Below are 23,699 nucleotides of genomic sequence, written 5' to 3'. Positions count from 1 at the left end.
ACATGAGGGACAATTTCATATTAAGCCAAGTAACCTATGATGTCAAGGTCTCATATTTACAAGGTGCTTATTGGCAATCTGAGCCGGCGAATGGCTCTGTGTCCGTATATTCGCTATATACTGCCCGCAATATCTTGTAGAAAGCTCACAGTGACTAAAATGTATAAATAGTTCTCTTTGGAGAATTTAATTAGATCCATTCATACCTTACCTTATAATGAGGACTTAAAGGGCTTTTATAACTAGGTAAAACAAGCTTAACGGGACTGTCCAGGACTTATATATTAATGACCGATTTTAGGATAAGTCATCAACAGGGTGGGACTGGGCTGGCGGGGTACCCTTCTGCAGAGGAGAGGGGGAGAAGAGAATGAAAAAATAAAAAAACCTGCGGTTTTAAGGGGCACGGGCCCTTTAAAAGCGCAGGCACAGTGTATGCAGGGACGCGCTCACGCGGCGTTCATTACCTGAACCGCCGCGACACACGTCCCAGTGAAGCAGCTGAAGCTGCGCGTCTCCCTTCCCCGGCCGGCGTATGACGTCATCGTCATGCGCCTGCAGTGAAGGAGGCGCGCAACTCAGCCGCCGGAGAAGGAGGACACCGCACGGGAGAGCAGGAAGGTAAGAGGTGTCTGTGTGTGTGTCTGTGTGTATATGAGTGGATGCAGAATGGGATGGGCCCCTGGCTGGACACACAAGGGGGGGCCCGGCTAGACACACAAGGGGGGACCCTGGCTGGACACACAAGGGGGGGACCGGATGGACACACAAGGGGGGCCTTGCTGGACACACAAGGGGGAGCCCTGGCTGGACACACAAGGGGGAACCCTGGCTGGACACACAAGGGGGAGCCCTGGCTGGACACACAAGGAGAAGCCCTGGCTGGACACACAAGGGGGAGCCCTGACTGGACACACAAGGGGGAGCCCTGGCTGGACACACAAGGGGGGAGCTGGATGGACACACAAGGGGGAACCCTGGCTGGACCCACAAGGGGGAGCCCTGGCTGGACACACAAGGGGAAGCCCTGACTGGACACACAAGAGGGAACCCTGGCTGGACACACAAGGGGGAACCCTGGCTGGACACACAAGGGGGAACACTGGCTGGACACACAAGGGTGAGAGCCTGGCTGGACACACAAGGGGGAACCCTGGCTGGACACACAAGTGTGTGAGCCTGGCTGGACACACAAGGGGGAACCCTGGCTGGACACACAAGGGGGGGAGCCTGGCTGGACACATGGGAAAGGGTGGGCAGGATGGCTATATGGTGGGGCAGGCTGGACACATGGAGGCCAGGATGGATATGTGAGGGGGATGGATATATGGGGGGCCGGATATATGGGGGGCGGGGCAGGCTGGACACATGATGGCCAGGATGGATATGTGGGGGGCAGTCTGGACACATGGGGGGCTAGGATAGGTATGTGGGGGGGCAGGCTCGATACACGTGGGCCAGGATAAATATATGGAGGGGCCACGCTGGACATATGGGGGCCAGTATGGATATATGGGGGGGTGTCAGGATGGATATATGCAGGGGGGAAGGGCAGGATGGATATATGAGGGGGCAGGCTGGACACATGGAGGCCAGGATGGATATATGGGGGGCAGGCTGGAAACATGGAGGCCAGGATGGATATATTGGGGGGGGCAGGCTGGACACATGGAGGCCAGGATGGATATGTAGGGGGGGCATGCTGGACACATGGAGGCCAGGATGGATATATGGGGGGGCAGGCTTGACACATGGGGCTTTAGGACAGATATATGGGAGGGGGCAGGCTGGACACATGGAGGCCAGGACAGATATATGGAGGGGCAGGCTGGAAACATGGAGGCCAGGATGGATATGTGGGGGGGCAGGCTGGACACATGGAGGCCAGGATGGATATATGGGGGGAACAGGAGGGCCACATGGGGGACTAGGATGGGTATATGGGAGGGGGCAGGCTCGATACACGTGGGCTAGGATAAATATATGGAGGGGTCACACTGGACATATGGGGGCCAGAAGGGATATATGGGGGGTGTCAGGATGGATATATGCAGGGAAGGGGGGGCCAGGATGGATATATGGGGGTGCCAGGCTGAACAAGGGACTTAATTACTGTTTGGGGCCAGATTGAGGAACATACTTTATTAGTTTATGGTGGCGAGTGAGGAACATTATTATTTTAGAGTCCAATTAGAGACATTATTACTTCTGTAATATAATTTACTTTTTAGGAAATTGTTTTCCATGGGATAGGACAAAAGCGGGCTCCTGTTACTGTGCAGGGCGGCACTATATCGCTTTTTTTCTTCAACTGGTGTAGTGTAGAAGTCGGGGGGTGGAGTGGGAATATTCCCTAGAAGAGATCAGTTATTGATAACTGTGTGTTATTTTCTGCAGAGATGATTCCTGGCTGGAAGAAGTGATGGCCGTCTGTGCCAGATGAAGAAGAAAAGCGAAGATGAAGGACTTCACCTAGAGACATCACTGGTGAGTCAGTGTATTACATGTGACTCGCCCCCTGGGCCGTGGGGCACTCGGATCCGTGCAATAGGGAGACGATGGGGGTAGTAGTGGCGACCCGGTTCTGTGGCTTAGGGTGGTCAGGCCAATGGTAGTCTGCTATGTTCTGCTGATAATGTCCGACTACGCCACCCGTGGATTGCGGTTATTAGGAACCGCCGCTGCATGCAGACCGCTGGGGCTGATGAGGTGTGCAGCTAGGGTAGTGTGACTCTCCACGGGAAGAGTGCGGCCCCAGGGCAGTATAATGGATGTTGGGAGTGATGGTAGTGGGAGTCCCAGTGCTGATTGTGCTGGAGGAGCAAGGAGCACACAGACAACAGGTTGCAGTCCAGGGTCTTTACTAAACAGGTAAACTGACCCACAAACAGTCCCGGCTAGGAGGGGACCTGGATGTCTGAGAGCAACGGGGAAATTGGCCCTGGTCAGGGTGAGGGTGTAGGCCTACCGTGCTTTCTGCACTCCTTCTGGCTATCTCCTCCTGATAGGGTAACAGCCCACGTTTCCGAGCTTTCCGTGTTTTCTCGCCTGTATGGCCTGCGACGTGGGTTCCTTTCTGCTCCCAGCCTTGTATGGCTTTACTGGTCCCTTCTGTTGTGGCAGGGCCTCCAGGCTTCTTAGGCCAAGGAATATACAGTCCCTTGCGGACTGGTTCTCTGCTGGGGGATGTGGAATCCTTCCAGCCTCAGACACCAAAGTCTGGTAGATTAAGTCTGTTATCTGCCAAGACAGGCTTGCTTCGCCTCTTGTCTCTGGCTTGTGGCTCTCCTCCTGCCACACTTCCTCTTAGGTGCAGTGCAACTGTCTGTCCCTGCTCTGCTGAGACACGTCTCAGTCCTGAGACAGGTCATCTGGGTTCTCTCTAACCCTGCCCCCAGCACCAGCTTTTATAGGGGCAGCCTGCTCCCCCTACTGGCCTGAGACAGGAGGCATTGCATGCTAATGTTCCCCTGACTAGAGAACCTCCCCCCTGCTCTCAGACACAGCTTTAATTACACTTGTGGCATCCAGGCCAGGGTGACACATTCCCCCCTAGTGAAATTTAGTACTCCGGGACTAAACAGTAAACAAAGACAATATGCATAACAATAAAACATTAATAGACAGACGACGCACAAATTGAGTTCTTAAGGTCACAGTGTGGCCTGTGACCGGGTGTCCATATCACCAGCACAACGGGGAGCCTTAACCAGGTGGGGGTCTGTCCTACCCTAAGTCCTTCACAGTCTTAGTTCATTCCTGGGTTAGGCTCTGAACGCAGTCCATACAAGGTCCCGGTTATAAAAAGTCCATAACCTGTGAGTCCTTACGGTAGCTGCAAGAAACTGAAACAGAGTATTACCAAACATGCATGTAACTTTGCAAACAATTCAACATTTGGCAACAGGGTTATTTACAATTTTAGTACACTCTATATTCTCCAGCGAGCGGGTATCTGTCCCTTTGTGCTCCTGGTTGACCTACGTAGCCCACTGTCTGGTGGTGGACTGACTTGGCTTTCCCCACTAGCGTTAGGGGTGCAGCTACCAGCTGGGTGTACAGGTAGGGCAGGCAGCTGTCTGCGGGTCCTTTGGCTTACCGCAGGCATGGCAGGCTCACTGTCAGCAGAGGGTTGACTCTCCTGGGCTGCTGGTACAGGCTCTTCTGCCTCTGGAACTGCTTGCTCCTCTTCACCTTCCGGCTCTGGTGTTGGTTGTTGCTGTGCCGGTTGCAGGAAATGCAGGACAGATACCACTATGGCATCATTTATGCGAGTCCAGGACTGAGGGAACTCTCCGAGAACGGTGCTGATCATTTCTTCTTTGTCCTCTGCGGGTTCAAGGTCACTCTGATCCTCTTCTGCACTACGGAGTTGCTCAGGGCACCTTTTGAGATGGTCTCTGGAGACGACACTAGTGGTTTCTCCTCCGTCCTTGGTGATTACGCACACCTTTGGGTTGTCGTGGTCAGACTGCAGTACGGTGTAGGGTTCCCTTTCCCACTGGTCGTACAACTTATGTAGCCTTCTTTTTCGCTTTAGGACTTGCTCACCAGGTTCTAGGGGACTAGCAGGGGCGTGTTGATTGAAGAGTCTTTCTTGCTTCTCTCTCACCTGGGCCAGGCTCTTCTCCACACTCTCCTGTACCTTCTTGTACTGCAGTTGCCTTTCCGTATCCCAGTCCGCATCCGGGGAGGTGTCCTCAGGTATTAGGACTCCCATCTCCAGGTCTACGGGCAGCTTTCCTGGTCTAGCTCGCATCAGGTAAGCCGGGGTGCAGTTTGTAGCATTCACCGGGATATTTTTATATAGGTCTATCAGGTCCGGCAGTTTTTCTGGCCACAGGCTGCGTTCCTCCAGGGGCAACGTCTTCAGGAGATCAATGACTATATTGTTCATCTTCTCACACATCCCGTTGGTTTGGGGGTGGTAAGGCGTTGTACGAATCTTCTTACAGCCATAGAGGTTGCAGAACTCCTGGAAGATTTCAGCCTCGAACGCTGGACCCTGGTCTGTCAGGACCTGTTCCGGATACCCGTGTGGACGGCAGAAATATTGCTGGAAGGCTCTGGCCGCTGTTTGGGCTGTCAAGTCCTTTACCGGGACCACCACTAGAAAACGGGAATAGTGGTCCACGATTGTCAGGGCATAGATGTATCCTGACCGGCTGGGAGCCAATTTGACATGGTCCAGAGCTACCAGCTCAAGAGGCTGCGTGGTGACGATGGGCCTCAAGGGTGTCTTCTGGCTGGCACGGTCCTTCCTCCTTAGGTGACAAGGGCCACAGTCTCTGCACCATTTTTCTACAGCTCCTCTCATGCCGACCCAAAAGAATCTTCCTCTTAGTAGGAACTCCAGTTTCTTCCAACCGAAGTGTCCCGCTCTGTCATGGTAAGCCCCCAGGACCATAGCTGCATCCCTCCTTGGGACCACGACTTGCCAGGTCAGCTCGTGCGTCCGGTGGTTGACAATCCTTCTGCACAACTTGCCTTCGTAGAGGAACAGCTTGCTCTTCTCCTTCCATAGCTGCTTGGCTTCCTCTGGGGCATCTGGATCTAAGCGGGCGTCTTCCCGGGTCAGCAGATCTTTCACCAGGCGGACTGCAGGGTCACTATCTTGGGTCTCGGCCCAGCTGTGGTGAGGTAGGGGATTCATCATCACAGTTGTTAGATCCTCCTCCTTCACGCGGTGAGAGTGTTGAGCGGCTCCATACCGGTGAAACGCGGGGAGTTCTACCTCCTCCAGCTCTTCTGGGTCTTCCTCACCTTCAGGTAAGTGAGGCATCCTTGATAGGGCGTCCGCGTTGGCGTTGGTTTTGCCTGCCCGGTACTTGATCACGAAGTCATAGTTGGAGAGACGGGCCATCCACCGCTGTTCCAGGGCACCCAGTCTTGCATTGTCCAGGTGTGTCAACGGGTTGTTGTCCGTGTACACGGTGAACTTTGCGGAGGCCAGGTAATGCTTGAAGCGTTCCGTCACGGCCCACACCACCGCCAAGAATTCTAGCTTGAAGGAGCTGTAATTCTCCGGGTTCCTTTCGGTGGGCCTCAGCTTCCGGCTGGCGTATGCGATCACCTGTTATCTGCCCTGTTGGTTTTGGGACAATACGGCTCCCAGTCCCACATTACTGGCATCTGTGTGGAGAATGAAAGGCTGGCCATAATCAGGGTAGGCCAGGATCTCATCCCCTGTGAGGGCCATCTTTAGCTGGCGGAAGGACTCCTCTTCCGGTTTATCCCACTTGAAGGGCGGCTTTTGGCTCCTGGACTTAGACTGTCCGATCAGGAGGTCCTGCATAGGAGCTGCCATCTTGGTGAACCCGGGGATGAATCTTCGGTAGTAGCCTACCAACCCGAGAAACTGTCTCACCTCTTTGATGTTCGAGGGGCTTGGCCAGCTCTTGATTGCCGTGACCTTGTCAGGGTCGGGGGCCACTCCTTCCGCGCTTACCACGTGCCCTAGGTACTGGACCTTTGGTTTCAGCAGGTGACACTTCGATGGTTTCACCTTCAGGCCATAGCCTGCCAGGGCTTCGAACACCTCGGCCAGGTGCTTCAGATGGTCCTCGTAGGTCTTCGAATAGACGATCACGTCGTACAGGTAAAGGAGGACCGTCTCGAAGTTTCGGTGCCCTAGACAGCATTCCATCAGCCGCTGGAAGGTCCCTGGTGCGTTGCAGAGCCCGAAAGGCATGCAGTTGAATTCGCTCAGTCCCATCGGGGTGGTGAAGGCGGTCTTCTCCTTGTCAGCCTCTGCCACAGGAACCTGCCAGTACCCGCTAGTAAGGTCCAAAGTAGAAAAGAAGTTAGCTGATTTTAGTGCGGCTAAAGACTCCTCTATTCTAGGCAGCGGATATGCGTCTTTGTGAGTGATACGGTTGATTTGTCTATAGTCGACGCACATTCTCATGGTGCCGTCTTTCTTTTTGACCAGAACCAAGGGGGCTGCCCAGGGGCTACAGCTGTCTCTAATAACCCCAGCTTCTTTCATCTCTCTTAGCATGCCCCTTGCGTTCTGATAATGTGCAGGGGGTACAGGTCTGTGCCTCTCTTTTATCGGTGGGTGGCTCCCTGTGGGGATGTGGTGTTCTATCCCCTTTACTCTGCCGAAGTCTAGCGGGTGCTTACTAAAGACTCTCTCGTACTCCTGTACCACCCGGTAGACTCCTTGTTTTTGGTGCAGGGGAGTGGAGTCAGCACCCACGTGGAGTTTCTGGCACCAGTCCTCCTTTTGTTTCTGGGAGCCATTACTCTCCGCCTGTGGAGATGGAGGCAAAGGTTCCACGGCCCTGATAGCTTTGTGTTCGACCACAAACAGCTTGGCAAGTGTAGCGTACCTGGGTAAGTGTACCTCCCTCTCCCCAATGTTGAGGATGCGGACGGGCACCCTCCCATGACGGACATCAACCACCCCCCGGGCTGTCAAAATGGTGGGCCTGCTGTCTGAGTACACGGGTTCTACCATGTCTTGGTAGTCTCTACCTCTCAACCCGATTGCAGTCCGACACCAGATCATCATTTCACTTTTGGGAGGCATGGAAATGGGGAATGGGTCACTCAGTCTTACGCTACCGATCTCACCACCAGACAGTTCTACCTGCTGCCGTCTCATCAGGGCCTTTATCTCCTTGTTGAGGATTCTCTGTTGGCTGGAACTAGCATTCACCGCCACCTGTTGTAAGATTACAATTACCTCTGAAAGACAATTTTCAATTACGTTAGTACCCACAGTTATTTTAGGGTGACTTTCATGACGGTCAATGTCCACAATAATCACTCCCTGTGCCGGTAGTTCAACTTTACCAATCTTAATGGTCATCTCCTTGAACCCCATCTGCGGCACGGGTAAGCCATTACTGGCGATGATGCTCAAGTTACCGTCTGGATACCGTGTGATATCAGCATCAGTCCAATACTGCTTAAAAAGTACATAAGGGATAGTGGTTACTTGTGACCCAGTATCCAGCAAGGCGCTCATGGGGATACCGTCCAGCACCACGGGTAAAACCGGGCGCCCCCCAACGTACTTATTACGCCAATTGTAAGGGCCTGGTGATCTTATGCCTGGGGGTTGGCCCTCTGCCCCAGGTTGGACCCGTTTAAATTACAGTACCTGGAAATGTGTCCGGGCTGGTTGCATCGACGGCAAATGGGCTGTCCATCCTCTGCGTAGCGGTCTGTGGGCCTCCCTCGGAACGACGGGATCCTCCTCTGTCGACGCCATGGGACATTCTCCGGACTTGAAGCCAGCTCGATGGGTCTTGACGGGTCCACTTGCAACGCCTGGACGGTCCTGGTCAACGCCGCGATGCTCCTGGTCAGTTCCTGGACTTGGTGGTGCAGATCTTTCGACGGGGCTTGGTTCAGGGCCTGTGCATCAGCCTCCACGGAGTCCATAGAGGAGGGCGCCGCCTCCTGGTGGTAAGTGATAGCAGGGCGCCGGGGGTTTATAGCGCTACTGGTTGCAGATTCACGGAGCACCCTTATGGCCCTGTCCTTAAATTGGGCAAAGGTCAGGTCGGGGTTCTGAAAGAACATGAGGCGCAGTTGGGCCCTGTGGGCGCTAGACAGCAGACCTTCTATGAATTGTTCTGTTAGCAGCTTATCCGTTTCCTGCACACTGCCAGGGTCAGTTTGTTGAATAGCCCTCAAGGCTTCCTGCAGATTTAGGGCATAGTCTCTGATGCTGTCCTGTGCCCGCTGCTTACATCCATAGAACCTCATTTTAATCTCAGCGGAGGTACGTGTGTCAAAGGTACCCCGCAGCCGGGCCAGAATACCCTTCACAGTCCTTTTCTCCTCAGTGGGCCATGATTTTACCTCCCGCTGGGCTGCGCCAGTTAACTGCCCTGTTAATATGCTGACCTTCTGTGTCAGGGGGTAAACGTGGAACAAACTGTATAGCCTTTCCTTGAAGTCAGTTAGGGCATGGGGCTCCCCTGAGTATTTGGGCAGCCAGGCCGCTCCAGGGATGTAGGGCAAGGAAAAGGGCATCACCGCTGCTGCAGCTGCGTTGGTGGTAGTGGGTGCCTCTGTGTCCGTCATCTTCCTCCCCCCCTAGTTACGCGTGGCCTACCTTCCGACGATCCTCTTCTGTAGGCCGCGGCTCCGCTGCTGCTGCTATGGACGAGGACCTGGCGTCGCGTCCTGATGACGTCAGCGTCGCTCTCTCTCCCTTCCAGGACCTTGCGCAGCGTCGGTGCGTGGGGCGGAGCTTCGGATCTCGCGCGGTTTTGACGTCCACGCCCATCTTCTTCCCGCGCGGCGTCCTGAAGATGGCGTCCGATGGCGGGAAGCAGCTGCGGATGGTGGGAAGGCGGCAGAAGACGGCGGGAAACGGTCCAAGATGGCGTCCGATGGCGGGAATCGGCTCCGGATGGCGGGAAACGACTCCGGACGGCGGGAAACTTTGCCACAGGTAAGTTACAAAAGTCTTTTTCAGGCACGCAGTACCCGGTGGTTGCAGGCACGAAATCCTGCCGACTACGCCAAAGCTGACTCGCCCCCTGGGCCGTGGGGCACTCGGATCCGGGCAATAGGGAGACGATGGGGGTAGTAGTGGCGACCCGGTTCCGTGGCTCAGGGTGGTCAGGCCAATGGTAGTCTGCTATGTTCTGCTGATAATGTCCGACTACGCCACCCGTGGATTGCGGTTATTAGGAACCGCCGCTGCATGCAGACCGCTGGGGCTGATGAGGTGTGCAGCTAGGGTAGTGTGACTCTCCACGGGAAGAGTGCGGCCCCAGGGCAGTATAATGGATGTTGGGAGTGATGGTAGTGGGAGTCCCAGTGCTGATAGTGCTGGAGGAGCAAGGAGCACACAGACAACAGGTTGCAGTCCAGGGTCTTTACTAAACAGGTAAACTGACCCACAAACAGTCCCGGCTAGGAGGGGACCTGGATGTCTGAGAGCAACGGGGAAATTGGCCCTGGTCAGGGTGAGGGTGTAGGCCTACCGTGCTTTCTGCGCTCCTTCTGGCTATCTCCTCCTGATAGGGTAACAGCCCACGTTTCCGAGCTTTCCGTGTTTTCTCGCCTGTATGGCCTGCGACGTGGGTTCCTTTCTGCTCCCAGCCTTGTATGGCTTTACTGGTCCCTTCTGTTGTTGCAGAGCCTCCAGGCTTCTTAGGCCAAGGAATATACAGTCCCTTGCGGACTGGTTCTCTGCTGGGGGATGTGGAATCCTTCCAGCCTCAGACACCAAAGTCTGGTAGATTAAGTCTGTTATCTGCCAAGACAGGCTCTCTTCGCCTCTTGTCTCTGGCTTGTGGCTCTCCTCCTGCCACACTTCCTCTTAGGTGCAGTGCAACTGTCTGTCCCTGCTCTGCTGAGACACGTCTCAGTCCTGAGACAGGTCATCTGGGTTCTCTCTAACCCTGACCTCAGCACCAGCTTTTATAGGGGCAGCCTGCTCCCCCTACTGGCCTGAGACAGGAGGCATTGCATGCTAATGTTCCCCTGACTAGAGAACCTCCCCCCTGCTCTCAGACACAGCTTTAATTACACTTGTGGCATCCAGGCCAGGGTGACACACATGTACACTTACACTACACACGTGGTCAAAACTGTTGGTACCCCTCGTTTAATGAAAGAAAAACCCACAATGGTCACAGAAATAACTTGAATCTGACAAAAGTAATAATAAATTAAAAATCTATGAAAATGAACAAATGAAAGTCAGACATTGCTTTTCTGCTTCCACAGAATAAAAAAAATAAAATAAACTGATGAAACAGGCCTGGACAGAAATGATGGTTCTTCTTAACTTAATATTTTGCTGAACAACCTTTTGACGCAATCACTGCAATCAAACGACTCCTGTAACTGTCAATGAGACTTCTGCACCTCTCCACAGGTATTTTGGCCACTCCTCATGAGCAAACTGCTCCAGTTGTCTCATGGTTGAAGGTTGCCTTTTCCAGACGTCATGTTTCAGCTCTTTCCAAAGATGCTCAATAGGATTTAGGTCAGGGCTCATAGAAGGTCACTTCAGAATAGTCCAATGTTTTCCTCTTAGCCATTGTTGGGTGTTTTTAGCTGTGTGTTTTGGGTCATAATACTGTTGCAAGACCCATGACCTGCGACTGAGACCACACTTTCTGACACTGGGCAGCACATTTCTCTCTAGAATCCCTTGATAGTCTTGAGATTTCATTGTACCCTGCACAGATTCAAGACACCCTGTGCCAGATGCAGCAGACCAGCCCCAAAACATAAAAGAGACTCCTCCATGTTTCACAGTAGGGACAGTGTTCTTATCTTGATATGCTTAATTTTTCCATCTGTGAACATAGATCTGATGTGCCTTGCCAAAAACTTCCATTTTTGTCTCATCTGTCCATAGGGCATTCTCCTAAAAGCTTTGTGACTTGTGAACATGTAGTTTGGCAAATTCCAGTCTGGCTTTTTTATGATTTTTTTTCAACAATGGTGTACTCCTTGGTCGTCTCCCATGAAGTCCACTTTAGATCAAACAACGACGGATGGTGCGATCTGACACTGATGTTCCTTGAGCTTGAAGTTCACCTTTAATCTCTTTAGAAGTTTTCCTGGGCTCTTTTGTTACCATTCATATTATTCGTCTCTTTGATTTGTTATCAATTTTCCTCCTGCGGCCACGTCCAGGGAGGTTGGCTACAGTCCCATGGATCTTAAATTTCTGAATAATATGTGCAACTGTAGTTACAGGAACATCAAGCTGCTTGGAGATGGTCTTATAACCTTTACCTTTAACATGCTTGTCTATAATTTTCTTTCTAATCTCCTGAGACAACTCTTTCCTTTGCTTCCTTTGGTCCATGTTGAGTGTGGTACACACCATGTCACCAAACAGCACAGTGAGTATCTGTAGCCCTATATACAGGCCCACTGACTGATTACAAGATTGTAGACACCTGTGATGCTAATTAGTGGACACAACTTGATTTAACATGTCCCTTTTGTCACATTATTTTCAGGGGTACCATCATTTCTGTCCAGGCCTATTTCAAGAGTTTAATTTTTTTTAAATTCTGTGGAAGCAGAGTTGAAAAGCAATGTCTGTCTTTCATTTGTTCATTTTCATCGATTTTTAATTTATTATTACTTTTGTCAGATTCAAGTTTTTTCTGTGACCATTGTGGGTTTTTCTTTCATTAAACGAGGGGTACCAACAATTTTGACCACGTGTGTATATAGTATATACAGAGCTCCTGTGTATGTCACTGGTGATCACTGTATTACCTATACACTATATACAGAGCTCCTGTCTATAATGTCACTGGTGATCACTGTGTTACCTGTACACTGACACTATATACAGAGCTCCTGTGTATAATGTCACTGGTGGTAATAACAGTGTTGTTAGTATTGTGGTTTTGTATTCATGATCAGTACTGTAGTATTTGGTCACCTTGGGGTGGTAATATATGGTCTGGTCATAGTTTGGCCATATTTGTTCCTTGTATGTGGTATTATTCAGTCACTATGTAGTGGTAATATGTGATCTAGTCAAGGTGTGGCGATATTTGTCCCTTTTGTATGTGGTATTATTGGTGTTGATATAGTGGACTGTGCTGTGTATGGCGGTCATTTTGTTCTCGCTGATCTTAACTAGGAAAAGATTTTTTTCCATTAGGCCACAGCCCCACCATCAGTATTTGGTCAGTATTTTTCTCAGGAGTGGCTGCCGAAACCAGGAATGGTTGATAAATGCAGAATTGGTGACTTGTTTCTATTATACCTTTTCTCTGATTGTTCATCACCTGTTTTGGCTCCCACTCCTGAGAAAAAATACTGACTGGATACTGACTGAATACTGATAGTAGGGCCGTGGCCTTAGCGATTAAATACTTGGACCAGAGCGGCAGAGATGCACTTACAGGGGTTCTCCGGTGAAAACAAGTAATCACCTCTCCACAGGATCAGTGATAATATTGATTGGTGGGGGTCTGACTGCTTGCACACACCGGCAGAATGTGGAGCTTTTCTCCCCATTAGACTGGAGCGGCATGTGAGATGCGACCACTGATCCATTCATTCTCTCAGTGGCTGTGAGCGCTGCTCTTTTTTGCAAGTCTCTAAGAGAATGAATAGAGCTGCGGTCAGACGTCCCACCTGCCGCAGCATTTTAAAATAGGGATAAGTGTTCTGTCAGGGATAAAACTTCCCCATTCTTCCGATAGGTGCGTTTTCCAATGTTCGGACACAAATGCTCAATAAGTGATCACCTATCCTGTAGAGCCCATGGATCGGTGATAACTTGTTTTAACTAGTGTTGAGCGAGTATGTTCTGTCCGAGTATGCTCGGCCCGAGCTCCGAGTATTTACAGCTGCTCGGTTATATGGTTGAATCGCTCCCGTGTGCGTGATTTGCAACTGTTTGACAGCTTTAACCCCTTAACGACATGTCACGTATTAGTACGCGCATGTCGTTATCCTCCGGTTCAGTGAGGGCTCCGGCGCTGAGCCCGCACTGAACCAAGCACATGTCAGCTGATTCTTACAGCTGACATGTGCCCGCAACAGGCGCGGGTGGAATTGCTATGAGCGCCATCTAGTGGTCGGTGCTCATAGGACAGGACCATTTCTGCTGCATACAGGGGATCTGCTGGTTCCCTGTATGTAGCAGAGGTGATCGGACAGTTGCTGCTTCAAGTCTCCTATGTAGAGTACAGAAGCAAGCAAAAAGTGAAAAAAAAAGTTTTAAAAAATATGAAAAAAAATAAAAAAATTTAAAAGTTTAAATCACCCCCCTTTCGCCCCATTCAAAATAAAATCATAAAATAAACCCCACATACACATATTTGGTATTGCCGCGTTCAGAATCGCCTGATCTATCAATATAAAAATAGAATTAATGCGATCGGTAAATGGCGTAATGAGAAAAAAATTCTAAACGCCAGAATTACGTTTTTTGGTCACCGTAAAATTGCAATAAAATGCAATAACGGACGATAAAAACATCGGATCTACCCCAAAATAGCATCTATAAAAACTTCAGCTCGGTTCACAAAAAATAAGCCCTCACCCTGCCCCAGATCCCGAAAAATGGAGACGCTACGGGTCTCGGAAAATGGCACCATTTTTTTTTTTTTTTTTTACCAAACTTTGGATTTTTTTTTCATCACTTAAATAAAAAAGAACCTATACATGTTTGGTGTCTACGAGCTCTTAATGACATGGAGAATAATAATGGCAGGTCAGTTTTAGCATTCAGTGAACGTGGTAAAAAAAATAAAAAAAAACCTCAGTCGTATTGCACTTTTTTTGCAATTTCACGGCGCTTGGAATTTTTTTCCCGTTTTCCCGTACACGGCATGGTAAAACTAGTAATGGCGTTGAAAAGTACAACTCGTCCCGCAAAAAATAAGCCCTAACATGGCCATATTGACCAAAAAATAAAAACGCTATGGCTCTGGGAACAAGTGGAGCAAAAAGCGAAAATGCAAAAACGGAAAATGCTCCGCGGCTTAAGGGGTTAATACATGTGAGGAATGTCTATTTCTTACACATTCGGAAAATTATTTGCTAACTAATAGTGATCACCAAAATGATGGCTCTTTAGACAGTGGTGTTTTTCCACTATTTTATGGTGTTTTATATGTTTGTTAGTTTGTTACTACATGTATATGTGTCAGGAAACATTTGTATTTAATAAATTGATATATTTTCATAGATTGATATTGCTATTGATCACTATTTATTTATTTTTTTCTTTATCATTTTGGTGATCACTATTAGTTAGCATCTCCTCTTTCCCAAAAATAATTTTCCACTTGTTAGTTCATGAGATGCTGCAGGTAGATCCCGTTTATTAGATGGTGCCCTCCTCATTTATGGTGGTTATTTCTTACACATTCCTCACATGTATTAAAACCGTCAAACAGTCGCAAATCATGCACACGGGAGCGATTCAACCATATCACCGAGCAGCTATAAATACTCGGAGCTCGGCCCGAGCATACTCGCCGAAAGGGTTAACAGAACATACTCACTCAACACTAGTTTTAACCAAAGAAGCCCTTTAATGCAAACATGTCCATCCCAGTTAGAGTGTCGCCCAGTAGATGTGCAGGAGCCGCCAGTCAATGCTCCACTATAACAGCGAGAGCGGATAACAGATATTTGCATCTTGCTGTAGGTGGGCCCCTAGAGTTAATTTCCCCTGTGGGCCCCAGACACCGCAGTCCGACCCTGGTCATCAATATCAGATCAGTGAGGTTCCAACACACGGCCCCCTCACCAATAAGACAGCAGCTGGAAATACTCAGCGTAGAGAGCCCAAACAGCACAGCGCTGTACACTGTGTAGTGGCCGATCTTGGTACTGCAGCTCCTATTGAAATGATTGTGATCTGAGCTGTAGTACCCGAAACCAGCCATTGCACAGTGTGCGGAGCTGTGCTATTCCAGCTCTTAACACTGTGTACATCATCTTGCAGAAGTAGCTGATGTCTGGGGATTTCAGGTGTCAGACCCCCACTAATCACTGTATGAGTTCTGCTCTACTCCTTTATTAAAGGGGTGGTCTTGTGTTCCTCTCATCAGAAGCTGAAGATTTACAGTTCTGGCCGGTGGCTTGGCTGAGCCGCTTGTCTGAATTGTGCCCTCTTGCATTCTGCGGGCAGAGGCGGCTTTGCCTCTGCAGAATGGGACAGGCACAGGGGCGCTGAAGTCCACCAGTCTGCAAGTGAGCGCTTCTTGCCAAGGAGACCGGCCACTTCTCAGGTGGTCAGTAACCATAGCAATGAGCTGTACACTGCAGAATTAAAAATCTTTTCCTTCTTGAGAACAGAGAAGATTTTGAATAAGAAGGAAATTGCAAAGTTTCTTGTTTTTACAAGCTCTTTGCAATCTTAGCCTTTTAATACATTCATTTTATTTAGTTATATATTTATTTTACTCTCTTATATAGCGCCGTTAGATTTTGTAGCACCTTACAGACATTATCATCACTGTCCCCATTGGGGCTCACAATATGAATTCCCTATCAGTATGTCTTTGGAGTGTGGGAGGAAACCGGAGAACCCGGAGGAAACCCATACAAACACGGGGAGAACATACAAACTCCTTGCAGATGTTGTCCTTGCTATTATATGAACCCAGCCCCACAGCGTTAATCATTGACCCACCATGTTGCCCACATTCCTCGGCTTTTTTAAGATTTTCTGCAATGAATAAGAACACTGAAGAAAATCTAGATTGATCAACATTTCCTATCACAAATGCAGTTGCTGCAAAACTTGTCCATAGTCCTGTTCCCAGCTGAAAATTGGATACAATTGTATCTTGTGTAGACAATGCTCTGTGAGCTAAATAGCCGGGATCCACTGCTACAAGGCAGGAAACAGACAGATTCTGCTGATGGGTTCTGCTCCCAGAGCATTATTCAGCCCGGACATCTCAGCTCAGAGCAAAACCAGCTATAAGGCTGTGTGCACACCTAGCAGATTTGATGCAGATTTACATGCGTTTTTTCTGCCAGAGAGAATCGTTTTCACATGCGTTTTTTCAAGCACTTTTCCAAGCAATTTTGAGCATCACTTGGAAAAGTGCTTGACAAGTTGATCACACAATATAAATCCATGCAACCGACATGGATCTATAATGTGTGAACAACTTAGATGCTTTAAATGCAGCATCTATAGTAAAAAAAAGAAAACGTTAATAAATAAAAAAAAACAACGGTATATTCACCTCTCCGGCGGCCCCCGGTCTGCTCTCCGGTCTCCTCCGGTCTGCTCCCGGCCGCGTCTTCTCTCTTCAGCGTCCTGCAGTGTACGGTCAGGACCTGCGGTGACGTCATTTAGTCAGCTGATGGTCACGCGACCATCACCTGATGCCGACGTCAGCTGTCATGCAACCATCACCTGACTAAATGACGTCACCGCAGGTCCTGACAGTACAGACAGCAGACCGGAGGAGACCGGAGAGCAGAGCGGGGGCCGCCGGAGAGGTGAATATACAGGTTTTGTTTGTTTTTAACTTTTTTATTTCTTTTTTTCACCGCGTGGTAGCCGGGATGAAGAGGAGTTGTAGTCTCGTCTTCCTCCCAGATACCACACGCATCGCGAATAAGCTTCAGCGTAATCGCAGTAGAAATGGTCATGCTGCGTTTTGCAAAGTAATGCGAATTCGGCGCGCAAATTAGCACATCATGTGCACAGCACATCCGAATTCACATGGCTTTGCATGGCAGACTGTTCTACAAACGTTTTCGCGGCCGTAAAAATGCCGCAAAAATGCTACAAAAACGCTGCGTGGGCACATAGCCTAAGGCTGTGTGCCCACAATGCGTTTTTTAAGCGTTTCGGCATGGCAAAAACGCTGCAGAAACGCTTAAAAACGCATGTTAGAAGGTCTGCCATGTTCCCCAATGATAGTCCGCATGTGCTGTGCACATGCTGCGGAAATTTCCACTGCGGATTATCATTGCGGAAAAAAACGCAGCACTACCAATTATTTTGCGTAAGCGCTGCTTTTTCGCCGCCATTGACTTGCATTGGAACAAATGGATTCCGCTTCACTAGATAAGCACATGCGGAATACATGCGTTCAATGTGCGGATGGTACCCGCGTGTGGAGGATGGGAGACTCTCCTCCGGACCCGGGTACCATAGAACCTGTCAAAAAAAAGAATAAAATATAAAATAAATGTTATATTTACCTTCTGACGGCCCCCGCTGCGCTCGTCCTCCCATGCCGGCAGCTCGCGATGGACTGAAGGACCTGCGCTGACGTCATAGTCATGTGACAGCAGGTCCTTCAGTGTACCGCGATCTGCCGGCAGCCAGGACGGAGCGAAGCAAGACTGCGGGGGCCATCGGAAGTTAAGTATAGATTTATAGATGGTGGCCTGATTCTAACGCATCGGGTATTCTAGAATATGTATGCGGCAGACCGGGCGCAATCAGCAGAGCGGTGTTTAAATTTGGCGCCAAAATCGCTGATTGGTCGCGGCCAACAACCGCGACCAATCAGCAAAGCGGTGTTGAAATTTAGCGGCTATATCGCTGATTGGTCACGGCCGGCAGTCGCGACTAATCAGCAGGGCGGGGTTTAAATTTTGCGCCAATAATGCTGATTGGTCGCGGCCAGCGAACGTGACCAATCAGCAGAGCGGGGTTTAAATTTTGCGCCAATAATGCTGATTGGTTGCAGCCGCCGGTCGCGACCAATCAGCAAAGCGGTGTTTAAATTTGGCGCCAATAGTGGTGACTGGTCACGGCCACGACCATTCAGCAGAGCGGTGTTTAAATTTGGCGGCAATAATGCTGATTAGTCAAGGCCGGCAATTTGGCGCCAACAATACTGATTAGTCGCGGCCGGCAACCGCGACCAATCAGCAGAGCGGGGTTTAAGTTTGGCGCCAAAATTGCTGATTGGTGGCGGCCGGCTGTCTCGACCAATCAGCAGAGCGGGGTTTAAATTTGGCGCCAAGATCACTGATTGGTCGCGTGTGGAGAGCGAGACCAATCAGCGAATCGTATTGGTGAGGACCGGGGAGCGGAATCGTATTAGTGAGGACCGGGGAGCGCCGCTGCCTGTGCGGCTACTTCCGCTGCGAGAAGCCGGGAGATGAGCGACTGCTCGCAGCTGAAGTATCCGGACCCGCAGCGCCGCTCCCCGGTCCTCCCTTGACACCCTAGCCGCTGATGTCCCCACAGTATCCGCATGGTGTTACAAAGGTCCGGACATTTGTGTTAAAAATCGGTGATTGGTCGCTGGCGCTGCCCGCGACCAATCACCGATTTGGGCGCCAAATTTAAATATCGGCCGTGACCAATCACCGATCTTGGCTCCACATTTAAACACCGCTGTGCTGATTGGTCGCCGACGCTTGGCGCGACCAATCACCGATTTTGGCGCCACATTTAAATAGCGTCCGCGACCAATCAGTACAGCGGTGTTTAAATGTGGAGCCAAGATCGGTGATTGGTCGCGGCCGATATTTAAATTTGGCGCCCAAATCGGTGATTGGTCGCGGGCAGCGTCCGCGACCAATCAGCACAGTAGTGTTTAACTTTTGCGGCAAGATCAGTGATTGGTCGCGGGCCAAGACCGCGACCAATCACCGATTTGTGCGGCACATTTAAATAGCGGCTGCGACCAATTGGATGTCAGCGCCGCTCCCCGGTCCTCCCTTCACACCCTAGCCGCATGGATGTCAGCGCCGCTCCCCGGTCCTCCCTTCACACCCTAGCCGCATGGATGTCAGCGCCGCTCCCCGGTCCTCCCTTCACCCCCTAGCCGCGACCAATCACCGATTTGGGCTCCAAATTTAAATATCGGCCGCGACCAATCACCGATCTTGGCTACACGATTTTGACTCCCGGCTGCATCTCCGTCCCGCAGATGGGTCCGGCGGTCGATGTCCTTCTGCTGGTACCGGCCGGGAGATGAGCGCCTCGCGGCGCTCATCTCCCGGCTGCATCGCCGCTGAGCTCCGTCCCGCAGATGAGCCGCTAACGGCCGCCATCTTTTTTCAGAAATCCCGCGGCGCTGATTGGCCGCTGCCGGACCAATGAGCGACGCGGGATTTCCAGGACAGACGGACAAACAGACAGACAGACAGATGGGATAAGACAATTATACAGTAGATTTTTTTATTTTTAACCAGTCTTTGGGGTCACACTATATAAATCCATGCCGTTTTCATGGATTTCTATAGTGTGACCAAATTGACAAGCACTTTCCAAGTGATGCTAAAATCGCTTGTAAAGCGCTTGTCAACCCGCATGTGGAAATGCATGTGAAGAACGCTTCACTTCTGCATGTCCCTGGCAGGAAAAACGCATGTACAATCCGCATGTACAATCCGCATGTACAATCCGCATGTACAATCCGCATATACAATCCGCATGTACAATCCGCATATACAATCCGCATGTACAATCCGCATGTACAATCCGCATATACAATCCGCATGTATAATCCGCATATACAATCCGCATATACAATCCGCATATACAATCCGCATGTACAATCCGCATATACAATCCGCATATACAATCCGCATGTACAATCCGCATATACAATCCGCATGTATAATCCGCATATACAATCCGCATATACAATCCGCATATACAATCCGCATGTACAATCCGCATATACAATCCGCATATACAATCCGCATGTACAATCCGCATATACAATCCGTGTGTACAATCCGCATATACAATCCGCATATACAATCCGCATGTACAATCCGCATATACAATCCGCATGTATAATCCGCATATACAATCCGCATATACAATCCGCATATACAATCCGTGTGTACAATCCGCATATACAATCCGCATATACAATCCGCATGTACAATCCGCATATACAATCCGCATGTATAATCCGCATATACAATCCGCATATACAATCCGCATATACAATCCGCATGTACAATCCGCATATACAATCCGCATATACAATCCGCATGTACAATCCGCATATACAATCCGCATGTACAATCCGTGTGTACAATCCGCATATACAATCCGCATATACAATCCGCATGTACAATCCGCATATACAATCCGCATGTACAATCCGCATGTACAATCCGCATGCGTTTTTTCTGCCAGGGAGATGCAGAAACGCTCAGGAAAAATCCGGAGCTTTTGTGCATCGTGGGCACATAGCCTAAGTCTCTGCATTTGTCTGCTTACACATCAGTACATTTCTGAACACATTCAGCAAAAATTGCAGTACATTTGTTAAAATTGGGCATATAGCATACTATAGGTGCTTCTCACAAAATTAGAATATCATCAAAAAGTTAATTTATTTCAGTTCTTCAATACAAAAAGTAAAACTCATATTATATAGAGTCATTACAGACAGAGTGATCTATTTTAAGTGTTTATTTCTGTTAATGCTATTATCTCAGTAAATTAGAATACTTTATAACACCAGCTTGAAAAATGTTTTTAAAATCTGAAATGTTGTCCTACTGAAATGTATGTTCAGTAAATGCCCTCAATACTTGGCCAGGCTCCTTTTGCATCAATTACTGCATCAATGCGGCAATGTGGCATGGAGGCGATCAGCCTGTGACACTGCTGAGGTGTTATGGAAGCCCAGGTGGCTTTGATAGAAGCCTTCAGCTCGTCTGCATTGTTGGGTCTGGTGTCTCTCATCTTTCTCTTGACAATACCCCATAGATTCTCTATAATAGATTCTCTATGGGGTTAAGGTCAGGTGAGTTTGCTGCCAATCAAGCACAGTGATACTGTTGTGTAAACCAGGTATTGGTACTTTTGGCCGTGTGGACAGGTGCCAAGTCCTGCTGGAAAATGACATTTCCATCTCCATAAAGCTTGTCGGGAGAGGGAAGCATGAAGGGCTCTACAATGTCCTGGTAGACGGCTGCGCTGACTTTGGTCTTGATAAAACACAGTGGACCTACACCAGCAGATGACATGGCTCCCCAAACCATCACCGATTGTGGAAACTTCACACGAGACCTCAAGCAGCTTGGATTGTGGCCTCTCCACTCTTCCTCCAGACTCTGGGACCTTGATTTCCAAATTAAATGCAAAATTTACTTTCATCGGAAAACAACACCTTGGACCACTGAGTAACAGTCCAGGTGTTTTTCTCCTTGGCCCAGGTAAGATGCTTCTGGCGTTGTCTATTGGTGATGAGTGGCTCGACACAAGGAATGTGACACTTGTAGCCCATGTCCTGGATACGTCTGTGTGTGATGGCTCTTGAAGCAATGACTCCAGCAGCAGTCCACTCCTTGTGAATCTTCCCCAAATGTTTGAATGGCCTTTCCTTAACAATCTTTTCAAGGCTGCGGTTATCCCGGTTGCTTGTGCACCTCTTCCTACCACACTTTTTCTTTCCACTCAACTTTCCATAAATATGCTTGGATACAGCACTCTGTTAACAGCCAGCTTTTTTAGCAATGACCTTTTGTGGTTTACACTCCTTGTGGAGTGTGTCAATGACTGCCTTCTGGACATCTGTCAAGTCAGCAGTCTTCCCCATGATTGTGGAGCCTACTGAAACAGACAAAGGGACCTTTTTAAATGCGTACGAAGCCTTTGCAGGTGATTTTTGTTAATTATTCTAATTTACTGAGATAATGACTTTGTGTTTTCATTGGCTGTAAGCCATCATTATCAACATTAACAGAAATAAACACTTGAAATAGATCACTCTGTAATGACTCTGTATAATATATGAGTTTTACTTTTTGGATTGAAGAACTGAAATAAATTAACTTTTTGATGATATTCTAATTTTGTGAGAAGCACCTGTATGTTTGATGCATCTCATTAGCTAAGCTCAACCTCTTCCTTGCTTCACCTCAATTTGAGCCATAAATTGTGATATTTCATTTTGGTGCATTTTATGACTCCTTTTTGTCACACTTTTCTCATAACTATTTTTTTTATAACTGAGGGAAAATAACAAAATCTTATTTGTTGTACTCAAGTTTTCACAGAAACATCTGATAAAGTGTTGACTTATTTTTCTGAGTTAAACTCTTCCTTTTGGCCCTCTATATATTTGAGTTTGACAGCCCTGATGTAGATGGATGATGATGTGGCAAGAAGGGGCAGAGGGGCAGAGCCTCCTGGCTCTCAGCTTCGCTCTCCACTGCTCACAGGAGACAGCAGTTACTTCACAAATGTAACTGATAGAAAAGATGTCACGTAAGAGGGGGTCAGGGGAGCGATGTGCTGCAGGAGGGGGAAGATTAGCCAGAGGAATGGTGTGCTGCAGGAAGGGGAGGGGATTAGGCAGGGGTGCGATGTGCTGCAGGAGGGGGAAGATTAGCCAGGGGAGTGGTGTAATGCAGGATAGGGAGAATCATGCAGGGAGCGATGTGCTGCAGGAAGAGGAGGATTATGCAGGGGAGTGATGTAATGCAGGATAGGGAGAATCATGCAGGGAGCGATGTGCTGCAGGAAGAGGAGGATTAGGCAAGGAGCGCTGTGCTGCAGGAAGAGGAGGATTAGGCAGGGGAGTGATGTAATGCAGGAGGGGGAGGCTTAGGCAGGGAAGCGATGTGCTGCAGGAAGAGGTGGCTTATGCAGGGGAGTGATGTAATGCAATAGGAGAGGATTAGGCAGGGAGCGATATGCTGCAGGAAGTGCAGGATTTGGCAGTGGTCGATGTGGTGCAAGAGGGGATTTGGCAGTGGGTGATGTGGTGCAGGAAGGGGGAGATTTAGAAAGGGCACAATGTGCTGCAAGGAGGGGAGGATTAGACGGGAGCAATGTGCCGCAAGAGGGGGAGGTTTAGACAGGGGAGTGATGTGCTGCAGGAGTGGGAGAATTAAGCGGTGAGAAACATGCTGCAGGACGGGGAGGGTTAGGCAGGGGAGCAATGTGCTGCAGGTGGAAGGAGAATCTGTGACTACAGCCCAGTGTTTAAGGTTTATTGGAGCCTGTCTTTTATATATTTTATTGTTTTTTTTTCTGACAAAACTGCATAACATCTGACATGAAGTCCGCTTAGCAGTCACTGTCCCTGTAGATTGTTACTGTCCAGGTTCACCGCGGTCTCTTTTTGTTTTTAGTGCCAATCTGACAGCAGTGAAGGTTCTGCTGATAATGGCGGTCGGGTTCCGAATAGAATGTTCATGTCTGTTCTCATTGTAGTAACATCACGGAATATGCTAATTTCTTCTGACCACACCCGATGACTGAATAAAGGCGCCTCACCCACTTGTCTATGTCATCACTTTGTGGTGTCACAATGATCTAAGGG

The sequence above is a fragment of the Phyllobates terribilis genome, unplaced genomic scaffold (assembly GCF_046119375.1).
Source record: "Phyllobates terribilis strain yellow unplaced genomic scaffold, ASM4611937v1 Scaffold_353__1_contigs__length_1967111, whole genome shotgun sequence".
In the NCBI taxonomy this organism is placed as follows: Eukaryota; Metazoa; Chordata; class Amphibia; order Anura; family Dendrobatidae; genus Phyllobates; species Phyllobates terribilis.
The sequence above is the reverse complement of the archived record's forward strand: the minus strand, read 5'-3'. Positions refer to the sequence as shown.